The sequence below is a fragment of the Barbus barbus genome (assembly GCF_936440315.1).
Source record: "Barbus barbus genome assembly, chromosome: 19".
In the NCBI taxonomy this organism is placed as follows: Eukaryota; Metazoa; Chordata; class Actinopteri; order Cypriniformes; family Cyprinidae; genus Barbus; species Barbus barbus.
The window spans coordinates 13,938,451-13,959,495 of NC_136747.1; the positions used below are offsets into that span (position 1 = coordinate 13,938,451).

Sequence of the window (21,045 nt, forward strand, 5' to 3'; positions counted from 1 at the left end):
ATAAGCATAATGTGTGCGGTACGTGTGTGTATGTATGCGTCTTCTGTTTTCACTAATGTGTCAGTAAAACACTCTGGGTCAAATGATCCCGTTTTGATTTCTCATGACACTTTGATACAATTATATTGTGTTTTGTGTTTGAGTTCTTACACTTATTCCTAAATCTTTCCAGAAGGAACTGAAGTGTTGTGCACTGTTAATTGGCTACTTTGGAAATTTCTGCACAATTATCTGTGAAAAAGCAAAGCTCACCTGTAATGTTCAAAGGTAATACATGCACATTCCTTTGCAGATGAGAAGAGTGCAGGTGAATGTGAAAGGATGGATATCCTAATCTTACGACTGCACCAGCATGAGTGCTCGAGGTCGTGTTTGTTGCATTCACATTCTTGCAGCTCTGCATGATGGGAGTGTTGCAGATGTGCCCTGTATAACACGGATGCACAGAAGCTGCTGTGAGTGATGGATTTCACAGTGATCCACAGCATGCCAAAGAGCCGCCAGTGAATTACAGAGGCCAGTTAATTACCAACTGAACAAAAGGCTTTGTGAATTTTAACTCGCAATGGATTTTTAGATGATAATACCATCAGGTGTCCATTAAGAGGATCAAACACCCATGAGTTTAATAAGTATATCCCAGACTCATACACACCCACACACACAACATATTGTTTTCAGTGTATTGCTTGGATTTGTCTCACACATAAACAAACTATTATTTGCAATGTCTTCCTTTGGAATGAAATAAAAGTAAATCTGAACCTAAAAGATTTGTAACGTGTTCTTATGCATTTCACAGTGAGATTTGACTTACTTTGTATTGCTTTCAATTGTGATCTATCTTACCATATTTACCATTGTGACGACTCGAACCGTGGCATGTAGGTTAGTTGGAAAAAGTCATGCAAAGAAAGAAACAGGGATCGCACTTAGAAATAGTGATTTTCAGAATAAAAGATTTGTGTTGCACTTTAACACAAGTTAATACAGGTTTTTTTCTGGTTTTAGTAAAAAGGTTTACAAATATTTACTACGGTGGCCGAGAAGTGCAAAACAAATCACAATTCTGAAAACCAAATAACAAATTGCAAATGCAAATCTAAAAAACAAAATAACAATTCAGAAAACACAACAACAATTCAGAAAGCATTATAACAAGTCAGAAAACACAACGACAAATCCGAAAACTTTGCTATTTTCAAAGTTGCAGATGTAATTTGATATTGTTTTTACGGAATTGTGGATTATAATGAATGCATTTAAAAAAAAAAAAAGCTGAATCAAATTCAGTTAAAAAATATTTACGTTAAAAATGTGCAAGCATGGTTTTATTGAAACCGAATGGGTAATGTGCCGGTCCAGTCCCTTCAGAATGAAAGTTTCTATCCAAACACAAGAGGGCATCAGAGCTTCATTCTCAATACTTCTTCAAAACTCAGTTTTAGTTGGAAATCGATTTTCTTCTATGAATAAATCAATAAAATGAAAGAACAGGCCGATTCAAATAGACCTTCAAGCAGACCTAAAACATTCCAAATAATTTAGGCTATGTTTAGCACTTGCAGTATTGTGCTATATTTACTCATTATGATCACTAACTAATAATTTGTCTCTGTATTAAAATAAACCCTGGCATCGCCTTGCTCTGCATGCATATTCGTCTCTGTATGTGCTAATATTAAATGATAACCTTTTAAAGCAAACCGCGACATAGCGGCTTTAATTACTTCTGCTCAAAGCACGCCTTTCTAATTGGCATTAAATATCAAATTCCCCTTCCTGTTGTAATGCTGCAAAAATGGTTTACACAAATGTGCAATTGACACCGAGCCAAAGAGGTGAAAAGTCATAAATATTGATGTGCCAGAAGTGCTGTGCTGGTTTAATTAGCCTTACTGATTAAAAGAAAAACCCCAAACCTAAATAGATATTTCTATTATTTATATTACAGCCCTGTAAAATCAATAGAGAATTGACTTGCAAAGTAAATGCAAAATATTTTATCATTCTGTATTAGCACCATTAAAAGTGGAATAGAAAATTCATTGTCTTAATGAATGGAGTGACTCAGCTGTGTAGAAGAGGCTCATTAACAGACTTCAGTCAGGGTCTTGTGCCCCAGGCCATAGTCTCACATGTGCAGCCTCCCCCCTGCTGGATGAGCCACATTTGGGTGTGCGGTAAAACCAGGGGAAGCTATAGAAGAAGATATATGGCTACTAAACCCCAAATGCGTGATGGTTATGCTCCTTCATGCAGGTCAGTGGATAATGTAATTTAGTGTAATGAATCTAAAATGCAAGGAGGAAGTTCACATTGCTGTATGTGTACACAAACACCCAGCATTTGAAATAAATCTGCGATTATTCCTCAGCATTTGTTCTAGGAGCAGCTGAAACCTGCCATATTTCATACTGGCACATGTGACGAGATGTTTACTGCATGCAAACCCAAGCAAAGGTCACTTTCTTCCCCTTTACTGCCAAGAGCTGTCACACGTCACATTCCTGCGCAAACATCCCGTGCAGGAAAAACACAGCACAGCTCGGTGTCCAGTAGACAGCGCCTGTGGATTGTATCTATTTATTATGCAAATGTTAAAACATATCACTAATTGGTTTTCTGCATGAGTGGCATCTTTGAAGCAAATGTCTGGTTTCTGGTTGACACGCACATATTTAACATAATGGGTTTTCCTATTGCTGTCTGTCTGTGCAATCGGTATATTGGATGGACACAGGACTTTAATTTTAACAAGAGGTTATATCGTGACTGCTGGCTTTGGTATATGGTATGCTATATGTTATACTCTGTAAGAGAGATGATACCAATAGTTTTATACTGGTTTACAGAAAACATAACATTATGATTGAACCTTAATTGACAACATCAGTTCATGTATCCTTATAAACAGAGAAGCATTAAATGATGAATATCACTTAAAGGGCTTTTTACTTACTGTAACTGTAATTCATGGTAACAAATAATAGCGCTTGTAGTAGTGAGTGGTGAAGTTATATATTTATATATTGTAAGTTTTAGTTAAATCAAATTCTCAGTTTAGAATCTGTGTAGGCAATTGTGCAGAAAAAAATACCATCCTAACTTCAACTAAATTTGGAACACAGCAAAATTTTCTGAAAATCACAGTGAACTTTGAAATGTCAATGGCAGAAAAAATGTTTTAAAGGAAGAACCTTTTTACCTCTGCAAAGGATGTTTTAAAGAATATTTCAGATGTTATTTCAGCTAATATTTCATGCATTGAAAGTCAATGGGATCCATTGTTGCTTGGATCCAAACGTTCATCAAAGTATCTTTTTTTTTTTTTGTATTCTGCTCATAGAGAGCCACTGCACCGAGCAGTTATTTGCAAGACTATTCTTTCATTCAGTGCTTATGTTATTACTGTATGTTGTTGAGTGGCTTGTAGCCGTGACTTGTTTTCTGTGTGGTCATTCTGAAGCAGGTTTTATTATCTTCCTTTCTCTTTTAGAGTGGGTTTTGGTTGCAGTGCAATTACTAGCTGGGAAAGGTTAATGACAACCAGACTTTCTTTGTCTCTCTCGCGATGTGTTTATATTACATTTTTCAGCACGGAAGGGAATTTCTACTGTGGAAATGCCTTGTCTGTTCAATGCCAGATTCACATGGCTGGTTTTGGGTTTGCTGAGGAGAGTCATTGAGTCTGTGCTGCTGGTCAGGTGGGGCAGTTTGTAAAACTGTGTGTTCTGCTGTTAGAGTCACAGACGGCACATGTGAAATGTCAGTTCAGAGCAGAGAATAGCGGCCTTATCACGTCCTCCTTCTGTCCAGTGCCTCCAGGGGACGGATCCTATTGTTTCTAGAAAGAGGTGAGAGGACAAGGATAAATTATACATATAGCCTCGCACACACTCACACATGCACACACACACACACACACACACACACACACTCACACATGCACACACACACACACACACACACACTTTAACACTGCCAGATCTGCTGTATATCTCTCTCACACACACTGACATTCAGACAGTTGAAACAAATGAAAAGGTGCTTTTTCTTTCAACCCATAAAACACTCATCGTGAATCTTGTGTTCTGTTTGCGGTCAGTGGCTTTAATAAGGTCCGCTTGTGTGACTGCACAGATAAGGAAAAGCCTCCGAATGTTACAACGGTCTTATACTCGCCTCTTTTTACAGACCAGTACAGACCAGCCATTCAGCACCTTGGAGAGCGGCAGCACGCTTACATTGAAGTGCAGATTGTAAGAGATTGTGCTAATTCAGCATATATTGACCTTCATGTCAGCATGCATGATCACAGACATGCACTATAGATTCACTCACCTATTGTTCTTTCCTATGTGTGTGTGTGTGTGAATGGATGTCTTTAATAGAATTGCTTTTTTTGCAAATGAACTGCCATCACCACGCCTGTAAAAATGTTTGTCATATTGCATAAACGTGCTTAGTGAATTTAAACAGCATAGGTTAATTCCCATTGAATAATCCATTTACATATCAAAGGAAAGTTCTGCATAGTGATCATAGAGAATAAACAACCACTATTTCTCTGGTATATAATTGAGATAATTAATTGAATATGTAATTAATTTTATATCATGCAGAACTTCATGCAGTGATCAGGAATCTTTTTCTAAGAATTAAGGAGATATTATATAAATATATAAAATATTATATATTATTGTATATTTTACATATTAATAAATAAAAGGGTAGTTCATGTATGTGTAAATAATATTTATATCATATAATATTCATAAGATGTATAGTTAATAATTAGTGTAAAATTATGTAATGTAAAATGTAGATACAAAGTTAATCTGTTTTTGTGGATAAAATAAATTCATAAAATAAATAACATTTTACACACACACACACACACACACACACACATATATAAGCTGTTTACACACTTAAGAAGTGTAAATATGAATTTAATTCACACATAATGCAACACTTAGGCCCACATTTTTATAAAAGCATTATCATAATGATTTATAACCAGTGGGATGTAATTCAGATTTTGTGTATTATCAGGTCCTTTCAGGCCCTCCTAATTACATATCTGCCCCATGTGATGAATGCAGAGTATGCTGATCTGATTTTCATTCTGGTCTTTTTTCATTTTGATCTGCACTTTCCCACTGAGGCCAAATGAGGAGAGCTAACAATGTGAGTTCTTTTAATCAGGCTAATTACTGCAATTGTTTGAGAGAAAGAAGAGGTCTTATGAACAATAGCCTTGCTTTTACAAGCAGTTTATGTCCTTCCTTGAGGAATTTCACACAGAAATAGGACATGGGATGTAGCTCATTTATATTTCCCACTCTAAAGGATTCTGTAGATACAGTTAGATGCGACGAGATGTATTCACTTAATTGGTTAATATTTATTCTTGTCATGTTGTTTATTATGTTTGCTTTATAATCCAAATTGGATTCTAGTGTTAGAGAAAAGCTCTTCCAACATAATCACTCTCTCCAACTCTTTGTGATTGATCAACTGCAAAAGCAGAGAGAGCTGAACTTAGAGTGGTTTCAATAAACCAAATTTATTGAAAGGAGTACTGAAGACAGTCTGATGATAGATTGTTATAATTGCTCTGTGTGCAGACAGAGCTGTCTGATCAATTGAAATGTAAAATTGCATCTTTACGGTCAAAGGAAATACCCTGATGATAATCTGATTTACTTCACATTTGCTGGACTGGAGTGTTTTTTGATAGGCCACATTAATGGATGCATTAGCAAATAAAGTGCAGACTCAGGGCTGGAGAGCTTTATAATTTCCTTTTTAGCACCGACTTGTGATGTCACCCAGCACAATTGCCTATTAAGAGCTGCATCATCAGACTTACAGTCTATGCTGGAGAGTTTTTATGGTTGAGGAATTTGGGTTCATTATCCCTGTTTAAAAGGGATATTTTTCCTTGCACTTTTTAGTGGTCATTGTCGTTTTAGCTATTGGTCGTTGTTTTAGCTAAGTTTTGTAAAAAGCACAAATTCAAATGATGTAAATATGATGCTGTCATCGCATACAAATTATGACAAGTTGTCATGAGAGTGTGTTGCTTGTACTTCTATCTTTCATAACCTTGTTTTCATTTGCCTCAAATTAAATATGCCATCTATCTTGACTAAGATCCATTGTGCTTTTGATGATGGATTTCTTGTGGCAGCCATGAGAATGAGAAATAGACAATAAGTGTTTGAATCAGAATTAAAAAGCAATTAAAAACTCATGTACGAATAATGAGAACTGTATAGATGTGCTTCCTAATATCCTGCTAACAGCAGAGGAAGGCGTGAAGAGGGATGAACCCTGTGTTTATCCCTGTCTCAACATCACAAGAGTGAAAATTGGTGTTTACAGTCACGACGTAGAGACACATCTCAATGTTTTTCCCAAATAATTATCATATTTCAGATTGGATGGATCGAATGAACAGTTGTTTTGCAGTGAATTCTTAATGACACTCTTTGATGCAAACAAGAGACCACCCATATTAAAATGGATGTTTGCATCTGTAGTGAGAATATTTGGGTAAGAAGGTCTGTAATTTTTCAGCATCTTACTGACTCATTAATTAATTATGAGCTGGATGGTGTCATCTCAAACAAACACACAGCAGTGAATGGAGTGAATGTGGTGAGATACAGTTCACTTGTTGAATTTGTATCATCACAGATACAGACAGATATAATTGCAACAAAATGTATAATACAAATTTGAGTAATTAAACAGTATTTTTTTTTACAGTTGTAATTTTGTTTATTTTTAATAATAGTAATAATAATAGTAGTTAATATTCATAATATGTATTAACTTTATTTAAAATAATAAATTAATTTAATAATTTAGTTAATTAATGATACACTCTAAGAAACGTCTTTATAGTATGGGCCAATGTACCATTTTAAGATTAAGGAACTTCCTTTATTGTTTTTTTTTTATTTATCTGTATTTATCTGTTTATCTGTATTTTGAAATACTGATTGCAGTGTATTGTGTTTTAGGGTTTAAGGAAAAGTCTGAACACTTAGCAGAAAATGCACCGGTAATTTTTCTGGCAGCACATTGCATGTTTTTCTACAGATTTTTTTATTTTTATTTATTTATTTTTATTTTTGCAGTGCAATATATCACTGTTAATATATATACGTAGCCACTGTTGGGCACGTTACTTTAAAAAAGTAATTAGTTATAGTTACTAGTTACTTCTCACAAATAGTAACTGAATTTGTAACTGAGTTACATCATTATAAAAGTAACTAATTACCAGGGAAAGTAACTATCGCGTTATTTTTTTTTTTTTACATTTTCAAATGTCAAATAACTTGGATGCCCCCAATATTAAATATGTTAAATTAATGAAATGGACACTAAATAGAATAAATTATTATTATAAAACATTGTACATTCATCTACACTATTTATCTGCTGACACTTAGCATCAGTCAGTCAAGCATTCCCTCGAATTGATTTGCTGAAATCAAAACAGGTATGATAATAGGTGAGTGCCAGCCAATGAGATTGTCGTTTGCGCATTAGTTCCGCACACAACCGGAAAACCCGGCAGTTCTTAAAAGCTGAAGAATTCCAAAGGATCTCCGTTATTTTGACAAAAAAATACAACAAAGAATATCGTTTACATGTAGCGCATCAATTCTGCATGTTATGAAAGACTCTCTCGCTCTGTATCTTTCTTTGTGCATGTGAGACAAAGCGACAGCAAGTTTTTTTTTTGGGACATACTTGAGCAGCAGATTTGTTACATTCAAGGTTTTCTGTTTGCTTAAATTTTGCAACAGCTTTTTTTGTAATAGACTCACTCCTACTTGTTTGTGTATGTGTGCACTTGTGTGTGGAGGCTGGTCCCTCACCACTGCTTCTCATTGGTTGCTATGCAGAACATGGGTAGCTGCATGACCCACATTTCAGGAATGCCAAGGTTTGATGCAGATCGTCAATGTTAAAACAACAGGAACCAGCGCACTGAGCATTCTTACATATAAAAAGAGCTTCGAGTATATCTGGTTTCTGGAGTAGCACGCCATCCAATCATCACTTTGTGCTTCTCTCCAGCTCTGTACCTTTCAACGTAAGCTTTTTGGAGTGTGAAATGTGTTCTAATCCAACGACTGAGCACATCAATTTCCCCCGTTTCATGGCAAGGAGGAACAACCAGCTTCTATTAACTCTGGCGGTCTCCAGCCAGCTGTCAAAACCCTCCTATTTTTCAAAACTTCCTCTTGTTGAGACGTAATTCAGTCTCTTAAGCCCAGACCCATGATTCTTGGTGCCTCACAAAGAGGGGGGCCTCTTTTCCAACTGGTCCAGTGTCTCATCCGTATGGTCCAGTCATCATAAAAAGGTCATAACCGTTCAGGTCGAATTTGCTGTAGAGTGAATTTGGGTGAAATTGTATTTGCCTCACTCAAGTCACTTGATGTTTGAATTGGGGGCACTTCCACGTGGGGCTTGAGATCACGGCAGGTCTGACATTGATGTGCAGTAGCAGGAGTTGTTTCATTTGTTCTTTAACTACAAGAGGCTGCAGCGAAGCTGGGAAAATGTTGTGTTTAGAAAACATGAATAGCTTGAGAAACTGCAGGACATTATATCTCATCTAATAATGAATAGTGTGTTTATTAACACTGATATATTACACATCTATTTTATGTTGTATGCCATGAATGTTGGATTTATGTAATTCTTAAGCTTTTTGGGATGAGGTGGATTTGTGTTCTTAGGGAGCTTCTAGAGGAATCACCGGTTGATAGTGCAGGGGCGATTTTCAGCTAATCCTGATCCATTTAGATTCAGAGACATCTCACACTATCAGTACCATGTGCTCTGTAATATGAGAAGGCCTGGGGAGTTGTGCTATTGATCACCTTCGTCCTTGAGCTCGGACAGTAACTCTCTATCTGAAAACAATGTTCCAACCAAGATGAGAATATGAGATCCATATAAATAAAGCAAATCAACTTGGGGCTCTTGTTTCGTGATTGCTTTTGCTTTTTGTAGAGATGGAGAAATCGAGCCATGCATGTGGTCCTAGAGCTCTTCGTGCACAGAATATCCATTCAGTTGGGAAAACCTTTAGAAGAAGAGTAGATCCGTGTGGATCTGTTTTATGGAGTACTATTACAATCTTCCTCCAAAAACAAGTTACACACAAAACTGTATACAATACAAAATCAGAAATCCCCCATAGACTGTAGCTCTGTAGCCGCCCCCCACCTAGCTGGAATCTGTTTTTAATGTGCGCGTGTCAGGGTAAAATCTCCATTGTCTTAGAGTACGCATGCCGTCACATGGCACCCCTCATGCCTGGAGGATAACAAGCCTGAAAAACCCCATATTACGCTTTGCCAAACAGGAAAGGCTGCGATGCAGAATCATTGCGGCCTGCGGTCTGATTGGTGTTGAACTCCGCGACTGAGCAGAGGAGGGGAACAACCCCAGACATGGAGCGCACTGTCTCTAGGAAAAAATGCTGCCAATGCGCTCTCATTGGCAGACTTGAGGAAGATTCCGGGGCGTAGTGGGGCGGGGGTGCAAAAATGGGGGAAGGGAAGGCAGGGTATTTCCAGAGTGAAGAATATGAAAACTAGTGCACTAATTATGCTCTCGTTTACAGCTAATATTTTTGTTTAACAAGGGGGTAATATAGAGATTTCATGGGAAAAATGAAAGAAAAGGGAGTTTCAGTAGCAACAACTATGTTTCTAATAATATTATCCACCTTCCAGGACTTTTTGTAATGACCAACTTATGTTCTTTACCTCTTCATGTCCACTCCTTTAAGCACTGTAACGCTGGTCTGTTGGTCAAGTTGCATCTCTCACTATGCTGGACATCATCTTCATCATGTTTTCACATTCTTCATGTATATGTTTACCTACTTCATTCTTAAATATTAAATGAACATGCAAATAGTGAAATAATTATATATTTGAACTGGCTTGACTACATAATCAAAAACACCAACTTCACCCAAAGGAGCAATAATTACCCTGATGATGACTTAAAATTAAGCAATTTAAACTACTTGGCACAAGCTGATTGTTTCATGTTGCATACAGAGCCAATAAGCTTGCTGCTTTACATTTTAATGGCTCTATTGACTAATTCTCTAGAACAGTGGTTCCCAAACCTGTCCTGGAGGACCCCCTGCCCTGCACATTTTGTATGTCTCCCTTATCAGACACACCCAATTTAGTTTTTGCAGTCTCTACTAACGAGCTGATGAGTGGAATCAGGTGTGTTAGATAAGGGAGACACACAAAAGGTGCAGGACAGGGGGGCCTCCAGGACAGGTTTGGGAACCACTGCTCTAGAGCATTTCGCAGTGGACTTTGAGAATTACTCTGAAACACTCCACCTTCCCCAGCTCCACCTGTATAGATCTGCTATGGGTTATTATATATGCAGCCTGTGCAGAAGCAGTAGGCTATGTCTTAAATACAACACCGTATCAGCATATGCAATGGCAGTAGCAGTCTCCTGTACTTGCTTTGCTGCTGCAGCAGCAGCAATAATCTACAACAACAGCAATAACCAACAGCAGCAGCAATTCAGCTGTATAGCAGATCTATTCTGCCAAGACCAAATACATTAACATTGCCATATCCATTACCATGCTAAAATCTTCCGAGAGTTGTCATGATAGAACATGACAACTTTTATAAAATTGACAGTTTCAGCTGAGTCTGTCCTCTTAATCATGTTGCATGTTGTTGGGCCTACAGTATGCAAAAGCCTTAGTAATATTGTATTTTGATGGTTTATTTTAGAGATACACTATATTTCCAAAAGTATTGGATCACCCCCTTCTAATGAACAATGTAGACCATTTTGTCACTGTGTTGAGTTGCTACTGGATGTTTAAAGTAAAAGTCTGGGTCGTAAAGCAAAATCAGTTAAGAACCACTGCTATTGAAAGTTGAAAATGTAGGTAAACATAACTTCAGGCATTAATGACAGTCCATTTATATAGCTGCATTTGATCTCTCAATCACAAACAAAATTCTTGATGAGAACTGAATTTTTCAGCTGACTTCCTGCCTCCATATCAGTCCACTAGCATGCTGTGCAGTGATCTACTTAGCTGCTTTCCTCATTTTTATTCTCACATATCAGGGCTACATTAATCACACATGAGGTTTCACTCATGGCCTATGTTTGATGTGGAATAAATATATTTTTTATACAAATATAACAGAGGAGATTGAAATAAGGGAGAAAAACACTTGGAGAAGATTCAGCATTTTGTGTTGTGAAGTCAGGTCATCTGTCAGAGGCCGCGCAGTCTTGCAGTTGACAACGAGTCGGGTGAGCCAGGAATCTGTTGCTAGGAAACGCAGCACTTCAAGAGTTAGAACCCTCACATACTAATAAGCAAAAGTTGTGAACTTGAAATGCACACAGGGCAGAATATATATTGAAGAAACACTCAAGCATAGCCAAAACTTCAAATAACACAACATTCTAGGTTTGTTCTCTTTTTTTAAGCTGCTATCTACATCCTGGCACACCTCACAGGCTTTCTTCCTGAGGTAGTGTTTGTCAGTTCATTTGCTTACCTCAGCTCCCTCTCAAATAACATAAAGCAGGAGCAGAGCTAACAATCTTTAGACCAGTCTGTAAAAAGCCATTTCTCACTAGCTGCTCTTCCACTGTCATCCCATTGATCTGTATCAGTAATCAATGAGCTCTCTGTGATTGCCGTTGAAAGGGGAGATTTCACAGCTGTTGATTTGTGCCCCTGATGCCAAGCGGTCGGTATAAATCAACGTCAGCTGAATCCCGTGGGGGTTGACTGACCGGATCCTGGCAGTTGTGTTTAGTTGCAAAACCACCTGCTAATAATATTAATTTGGTGGGAGGGAATTGAATTAGCAGGAAGTGGTCTGTCCATTCTGGAGCGCCGAGTGCCGAGTGTCATTTTTCCAAGGTAGAGGGTTCCGCCAGGGCACTTTTTCATTTCGCTGTTCATTAAATTAAAAATGAATCAATCAGTGTGTGGAGGAATGAGATAAGAAAGCAACTGAAGACCTCCTAGCGTGGGTGTTTAAACATAGACAGAGCTGATACAATTGGGGGTGGTAATGATATGTATAACCAGTATACATGGAAATTTACTCTTCTGTATGTCAACCTGTATGATGTTGTTGTTTTATTTTTTTTTTATTCTGTGAAAAAATTTGAGAATTTTAAGAAAAATCTAGGTATTTTCCATGCAAAGACATGAATTCATAGTAAATGCATCTGTCAAGCTCATCTCAAATATAAAATAACATTAAATTAGTCCAGACTCAATACAGCTAATGTGCTATATTCAGTGCCTTCTGAATTCATACCATGACTTTATGTTAGGAGCATATACTGTAATAAATTTGACTGTTGTATATCATGATATGACTATATTGGGGTGGGGGGTGGGTGTCGTAATAAAATAAATAACATTGCAATATTTAGTTTTTCTACAGTATATTTTTCAATTTGAAAGAAAATTCAGAAATTTCTAAATCAAAAGTTTATTCTAGAATAGATTGGCCTTATTTTGTAGGTGGTACATATAGACAATTTAAAATCATTACAAAAAATGACTTTTTTGAGTGCAAACCATCCTTTTAGGCTGAACAACTTGGAAAAATGTGACACTTGGTGTGCTTTTTTCTCAAACAGCAGTAACCATAAAGTGAAAATTATTTTTTCAGCTATTATAGGCTACATTTCCACTGTTGACCCATTTAATATGACATAAAATAATATATCATAAATTTGATAATGAAGAATTTGATTATTTAATAAAAAATCATTATACTTTAACAACAAACACAAGGCTTCACAAACAAGGCTTAGGCCTTATTCAAGACTAAAATTTAAGTTTGAACTGTTTCAACTGAAAGAAACTTGCACTAACTGATCTTAAAATATGACAATGCCTTTGTTTTGTCTCAAGGCATGTTTATAAAAACTACTTAAATGTCCTAATTGCACTTTTGCCTAATCCTGTCTTAACCTAAGACCTGTCTGTGAAACCAGGCCTAAAAGTTTCATTTATTCGTATTTAAACATTAAACTCATAAAGCTGTTTGGCAGAAATCTCTGCAAATGCAGACGTGGAGTTTGTGTGGAGCAGCATTTCCTGTGAGCTGAGGCCCCATTTACACTAATGCGTTTTCATTTTAAAACGCATAACTTTTGCTACGGTCATGCCTATCGTTTACACTACTCTGGCGTTTTCGAGGTTGAAAAATTAGACTTTTGAAAACACTGCAGACCCCGTTTTAGTTTGAAAACTCTGGGGTTGTGTTTCAGTGTAAACAGACCAAAACGGAAACTTTTGAAAACGATGGCGTGGCTGCCCGCATTTGCTCTGCATATTTGTTGAATTAAATCACAGCCTTCATGACTTGATAATCACCTTAATCACATTAAGTCTAATTAAGAAGAAGATCAAATTACTGTACTAATTAAGAAAATTATGATGGAGATGGACATGAAGAAGCTATGAAGGATTATCTTCAGTCTTGTTCTTGGAAGTCTTACAAGTTCTTGGGAGTGTGTTTGTGTATTTGTGTGCAGGTGTGTGAGTTATTACTTCAGCTGTGTGTCACTAAAAGTAAGATCATGTCCTGTTTTGCATCAAGTGCATTTTCTCCAGCTGTTATTGCAGGGTTACCCCATCTCCATTGCCTGGAGCTCTGCTGTTTTTTATGGGCGATAGTCAGCCCACATATGCCTGTCAGAGATGACAGAGATGAATATGCGACTCCACCTGAATAACTCACCTCATTCAATGAACACATACTGCATTATTAAATCACTTCAGAACTAGTAAAATGGCCATTGTCACTGATGTCTTTACCTCTGTATGGAACATTTACTCTAGGTCTGAATCACTGACCTTCCCAATCGGATGTGCAATTCATCACAACGACACATTAAAACACAGGAGCCATTTTTACTAGTGGGTTTTATTCAAGCAGGTTTCTATCAAAGCCTAGCACCCAGCATTGTGTGATGGCTTTAGCTGGACTATTACACTCCTTTTTATGCATTTTAGGTTGTTTCTCACATTTGAATCCTGTAGTATTATTTGCTGTCATATGGTGCTAGTTGCCATATGAGTGTTTAAATTATTCTATGCTCACCAAGCTTGCATCTATTTGATTAAAAATTAAAGTAAAAATAGTTATATTGTGAAATATTCTTTTTTTTTCTATTTTAATTTATTATAAATGTCATTTATTCCTGTGATGGCAAAGTTGAATTTTCAGCAGTCGTTATTTCAGTCTTCAGTGTCACATGATGCTTCAGAAATCATTCGAATGTGCAGATTTTGAAAAAAAAAAAAGAATAAATGACTCAATGAACCAATAAATAAATCCGTAAATCAATAAATCTTATTAGTATCTGTGTAAAACAGATGTACTGCCTAATATTTTTGTGGAATCCACATTTTTGTTCATTTAGATAGATAGATAGATAGATAGATAGATAGATAGATAGATAGATAGATAGATAGATAGATAGATAGATAGATAGATAGATAGATAGATAGATAGATAGATAGATAGATAGATAGATAGATAGATAGATAGATAGATAGATAATTTACTGTTTATAATTCCTAATTGCTTTGCTATTTAACTTAACAGGGCTTTTTAACAGCAAGTTCTATTGTGACAGCAACCCCACTATGTGTTCAGTGAACTTCATCTTTGTTTGTCTAGGCAGTAACGTTGGAAACTACAAAGATGTCTCTGTACAGAAATTGATTTTCACAAAATAATTCTACCTTGAAAAATATTCAGTGGTACAAAAAGTGCGACATCCGTCCCCAGCTTCCCCTATATGTCATTATGATGCATTATTCATTGGTGAAGTTACTAGTCTAGAACATATTGTATTGATTACACTGCTTTAATTGGTCATGGATGACCTCCAAAAAAGATTATTCAATTTGCAGTTATATTAAGTGATAAATAATGCTCTAGATAGGGTATTTTGTGGGTGTCAAGAAACCCCCCGTTAATAGTAAGTCACCTTCATGTGGGATTTTCAAATGTCAGTGGCAGGTTACTGACCGAAAACTGCACCAGATGTTCCATCTCTTCCTCTCCTGTGACATGCAGCATGCTTGTCCCATTTTGACAGTCCAAATCCCGTACCTACACCACAGGGGATGGTACCTGTGACCCTCCCCCCTCGCATTGCGGAGCCCCTCAATCCCAGCGGTCGGTCCAGACACCTGCCCCCCCCCCCCCCCCCCCCCTCTCCAGATTCAGACAGATAGTCACTCCACTGCACTACATCAGAAGTCACATTCTCTTGTGTCCCAAGCTGGTCAATATCTGACCTGAGTAATTTACATATCCATCCAATTTGAACCGAAAACTCATTTGAAATTAACCTGGCACATGGCCAATAATCATTTTACCGCCTGATGATTTTTTCAAAAAGAAAACGAATCTCCATGGAGATTGCACTGTGTCGGTGGGCCGAAAATATTTCATTAGGTGGGTGAGCTGCAGCTGATTGTGTGAAATGCACAATGGTGGAAAACCCGTTTGATGGCTGTGCCCCCTTTCCCTCCGCCCTCACCATTTCTATTCTGAGGAAAGTGGGATTTTGGGGAGACTCCCCCTTGATGCCTTTGTTCACAGCCTGGTTATATGCTTGGACTCAGTGAGGCGGAAGACAATGAGAGCGTGGTGGGTTCAACTCGACTCTGGTTCTGAGGAAACCAGGGGTGCGGGTGACTGAACTAATTTCAGGCTTGATTTGCCCTGACAGATATGAGCTGCTTGGATTAGCATTTATGGGAGATTTTAGGTCTATTATCAAGGAAGTGCTCAGAACAATCTGTTTAAAGCTTATGGATTGGGACGTATTACTTGTGACCTGACAGTTTTTGACGTAAAAATTGGATGGTGTACTTGCAGTTGGATTTATGGAGCTCAGGCTCAAGAGAGGAGCTGTTTTAATATCTACTAGTAATACTGGTTGCAACACAGATGTGTTGTTTCCAAACTGTCCATACAATGAATGTTGTTGTCGGCGGAGTTCAGTTTTGTATAGGACCCCACTGACTTTCAAACAAAATCTTCAAAATATCATCTTTTATGTTCTTCTGAAGCAAGTAAGTCATTATAGGAATGACATGAGGGTGAGGAAATAATGGCAAAATGTTACATTTTCCGCTATAACATCATCATTTGCAGACAACTGCTGCAATTTGCACAGTGTTTTGTGGGTGCAAATCCCCTCAGATACCTTTTAAATAGAGACGGATGATTGGAAGAGTGAATCAACAGAGTCCTCTTATGTGTTTTGTAGCTTGACCAAAGTGTATAGGCGTATAATTATCTCCTTAATTGAAGGCAAACAATGCTAAATGTTTAATTGCATTATATGTTGTTCTTTTTGTTCTCAAATTTTTTGTTCTCCACTTGTCTTCCCATTTCCTCTTTCTACTCCGATAACATTTGCATATTTAAATTGGATCAGCTTGGCTAGGCAATGCCCCTCCCACTTCACTGGTTGGTCCCCCACCCCTCTGCCCCCCTCCAGCTGTTCTGGAAGGTTTGAAAAATGAGTCAGACACTGAGCTCTTTCTCCAAAACAAAAACACTGGATTGGATCCGTAGAGTAATGTGCCAAACCTGTCTGCCCCACTTAGATTTGGATGCGGCAGACTTCAAGCCAAATTACTTCACATGTACAGACCCAAATTTGTACGCTTATGGATGAATTGATATTAGGGATGCACTGATATTTAAATTCAATTCTAGCTGATACGATAAACGGAGAATTATTGTCTTATGGCCAATAACCGATAAATGGCTGACATTAAAATTCTATGTATTTAAATCAATTTTAATAAAATAAATGAATAAATTCATAATTTTTGATGATACAAGTGAATTTAGGCACAATATCACAAGATTATAATGTACAGTGTGAAAAAATTATTTTCATTTTGAGATTAGCTAAAGATTACATTTAACAGTGTTGTTAAATTATTATTGCACTGTAAAAACATGATTTTTTGAAGTTGTAAATAAAGATTATAAAAGCATGTTTTATAAGAATATGTTTAGCCAATTCAGTCTTTCTACTTCAAAAGTTCTTAATTCAATGTGTTACTTTTGATTTTCTTTGAAATTATTTTGACTCAGAAACTGCCAGTAAATTTCACAAATAACCACAAAGTATGTTTTTTCTTTAAGTGAGCATTAGATAAAGGCAAAAGTAATCTGGATGTGAATATATCATTAAGTGATAATAATTATTATTTTTTTAAACCTAACCGATGGTACCGATACATTGTGCATCCCTAATAGATGTACTGTGTTGATCATTATGCTCACAGTATAGGTCTCCACAGCAATGTGAAGATCTCTTTAGGTAATGGTCCAGATGACTGTCTTCTTTATCTGCCTTCCTTAATGTTTTTTTATCGCCTTACTGTTAACCTATGCACTGCCCAGTACACTGGCTCTTATCTAGTGATCATTGAAATAACGTAATAACCATCAGTAGCAAATGTGTCCATTAAAAATGTGCAGTCTGTGCATTCTTACACTGATGTTTATCACAGCACCCCTCCTCCACACCAAGAATTTATCTCTAAATGAGGAATATTGGCTTTGTCAAGCCCATGTACTGGTACGGTTTTCTATACAACTCATTCATGCAGCCTCGTGAAGCCATCTGAGTGGTCATATGTTCGGTAGCCTGCCTCATCTGGAGCTCTGTGGCCAAAGAATGGAGATAAATAGTGAAATGACTAAGGATAAGTGTTGATTATGTGAAGCTGTGAGGAGTATAGTGTTGGTGGGTAATGTGTTTATAAAATGCAGGTGTTTGACATCAGTGCGGATATGTGGTGCCGGTAAAGCGTGCAGTAACAGAGCATCTGTCTGTTCACTTCTTGAAGAAAAGACACACCCATTAGAGTCCTGTGGGAGACACTTCACACCTGACTAGTACGCGTCACTTCTTTTGTCCTCTCTCTTAATGAGGCTTCATTGCAGACTAGTGTTGTCGATTATTCCGCTCGCTCATCCACGTGACCATGCGCTGACTGCTGCCCAGGGCAATGCTGGCAGGTGCACAGAGAGCTATCGCTCCATTACGCCACTGCTTCAGGGAACTTACTAGCTGCAAGTTGCTGTGTATTTAACGTTTTGAGTAGATTTTCAACAAAGTTGTGTACTCTCAGGAGCTTTGAGCTATGATGCTCATTTTTTTCATGTCATTGCTACATTAAGATCATACAGAACAAAGTGCCATTTTTTTCATGCTGAAATAACGTGAGAAATTTACTGGCAGTTTCTGAGTCAAAAGTTTCAAAGAAAATCAAAAGTATCACATTGAATTAAAAACTTTTGAAGTAGAAAGACTGAAATGGCTAAACATACACATAAAACATGCTTTTATAATCTTTATTTACAACTTCGAAAAATCATGTTTTTACAGTGCAATAATAAATCATTATGTTTATTAATATCAATTGGAATAAACAATTCTGCAGCCAAGTAGTATGTTGCATGGGCTTAACTGTATCAACTTGGCACATTAATATAGACGCTGGCATACTGGACCCTCCATGGCCCCCATAGAATGATAATTAGAATTATAAGCCATTTAAGTTATGGTTAAATTTGAGATAACTTTCTAAATGATAGAAATCTTCAAAGGTTATCAGTACAGGTAAGTATTTCACCTCAGAAAAGGATAAATTAAAAAGTATGTAAGTCAGGCTGAGTTACACAAATATACACTATCTGCATGCTGTCACCACATGTGGGAATATTTATGAATATATTGCATTTATCTTCATTTTGCAAATGAAAGTCAGAACTAGAATTTAATTAAACTTTTTTTTAACAACAGTCATACCAGTATGTTCCAATAAAGGACTTTTCAATGTTACCGATTGATTAAGGAAAAAGAAAAAAGCCAATATATTTAAGCTGACACATTATAGACAAATTATCATATGACACATTATTAGTTCTAGTTGTCCTAAATAAATAGACAAATAAACTTTTTAAATGGAAATTAAAATAATAAAATAAATCATTTTAAATTAATAATTTGAAAAATATATAACATTTTTAATGAAAAATTCTGAGATTGATCTGAGATTTTGAAAGACAAATCCATTAAACAATAAATAATACATAGCGATCTAACATTTTAAGGTGAGCAGTTTCTTTTCAGTCAGTCAAAATGTAGATTGATATCTAATACATATAAATATATTGATTATCGGCTTCAATATATTATTAGTCATTATTTGCCAAATTCTCCATATCATTGCATCCCTAGTCAGCATCATCCATTTAATGTTTAATTCTCTGTTAATCATCCATGTTCAGTGCTTCCACGTGGAGTGTAATTGTGCTGAGGTAGACTAATTGTGGCATGCATTTCTCACACATTGTTCACGCCGTAAGCATGTTCTGCATAAGCACCTGTTTCATGATAACGTGTTTTGCTTTTGTTTGCTTAATTGTGAAGGCCTGCTGGTGTTGAATTATCTTCCACAAGGCGCTCACTCGAATGTGTTCCTACACACACAATAATCAGGTACGATCAGAGAGAAGTGCTGTGGCAGACCGTACGCCTGCCTACTGCCATTCATCACACCCCACACAACGCTTACATCGCTCCTCATTATAAAGCTCTGTCTTTACAAAAGCAAAGAAAAAACACAGCCTCTCCTACACACTTATTCATTCTCAATTTCCCTCTGCCCAGCTGTCTCGTTCCCTGGTCTGTTTCCGCTCTATCCCTGTTTCTGCTATACTCTTTTGCCCTCAAAAGCTTTGCTTTGTTCCTCTCAATCTGTTCCTCCCCACCCCCGTTTACCCCCCTCCTCTTCTCTTTAGCTGAGCTCTAGTATTAAGGTAGAGCAGCAGTGGGTATCAGTGTCTCACATGCTGTGCTTTAGATGTGTGTGTGTGTGGCATGTGTATTTGTGTCCATGGTCGAGACAGCATGGCTTTATCACTGAGTTAAGCACTGTCTGTTTTGACTCTTTAAGGAGGCCAGCTGTATCTGTAATCCCACCCAGCTGATTGTCACTAATCAGAGCTGTCTTTCTCTCTTGGCTTCTTCGATGTATCTCACATCAACTGGGGATAGGATCATTAACTTTACTTGAAGATAGCACTAGTCTTGTGGCCTGCAACACTAAGGTTGCTGGTTTAAAAAGGATTCAATGTTAGTAGAGTTACTGAAAGCAAGGTATTATGCATTGCCATTGTGCATTCAATCCTGTTGTTAAATGCTTTGAATGAAACGGGCCTGCTTAATGACAAATCTGCCCACAGTGGTGTCATGTTGTCCCTACAAATTAACAGAGTATTGACAGTATCTGGATCAGGTCCAGGTACATTGGCCCTGGCTTCTGGCCACATTAAGCTTAGCCGCAAACCCCTGCAGCCCACCCGACCTTCAGATCCAAGCTTTGTCATTTTCCCAAGATTTCTATGGTATGATGATTAGTAGGGTCTTTATTTAGGATTTAAATCAGTGCGTATACTCCATAATAATAGTTAAAAAAATATTGTAAAAATTAAATTTTTCAAATAATATTGTAGTTTTTTTTTTAAAATAAGTTTTTAATAATTTTCATAGAATTTTTTTTTTTAGATTAAATATAACAAATCATGATTTAATATAAGCACAGTATCCATTTTAATGGGTATTCAGCACAGTCATTCCATTACATCTGTGTTGATGTATTGTGATTATATATGAAGTTGACATAGGCTTCCATTTTGGCCCCATGCCAGGTGATATGAATGGGTGTGTGTGGGTGTGTGTCTGTGTGTGTGTGTGTCTGTATTGGGTATTGGCCGGTCAGAGTGCTTGCTGTCTGTAAATGCTACAGCTTGGCTAATTTGTTCCATGGTTTGCTCTCTGTGTTGGTAGTTAGCAGGGGGTGAGCATTGTCCTTCATTACCCTAATCACTGTGAAATGACTCCAAC

The 21,045-nt window shown here is 37.1% G+C and overlaps 1 protein-coding gene across 1 annotated transcript in view; it reads left to right on the forward strand.

The window, feature by feature from the left end:
* Window positions 1–771, forward strand: part of LOC306885396 (uncharacterized protein) — a 55,335-nt gene extending 54,564 nt beyond the window's left edge. The window contains exon 6 of the mRNA XM_079441867.1: window positions 293–771. The gene's annotated coding sequence lies outside the window, so the exon portion shown is untranslated. The remainder of the gene's footprint in view (window positions 1–292) is intronic.
* Window positions 772–21,045: the final 20,274 nt, after the last annotated feature.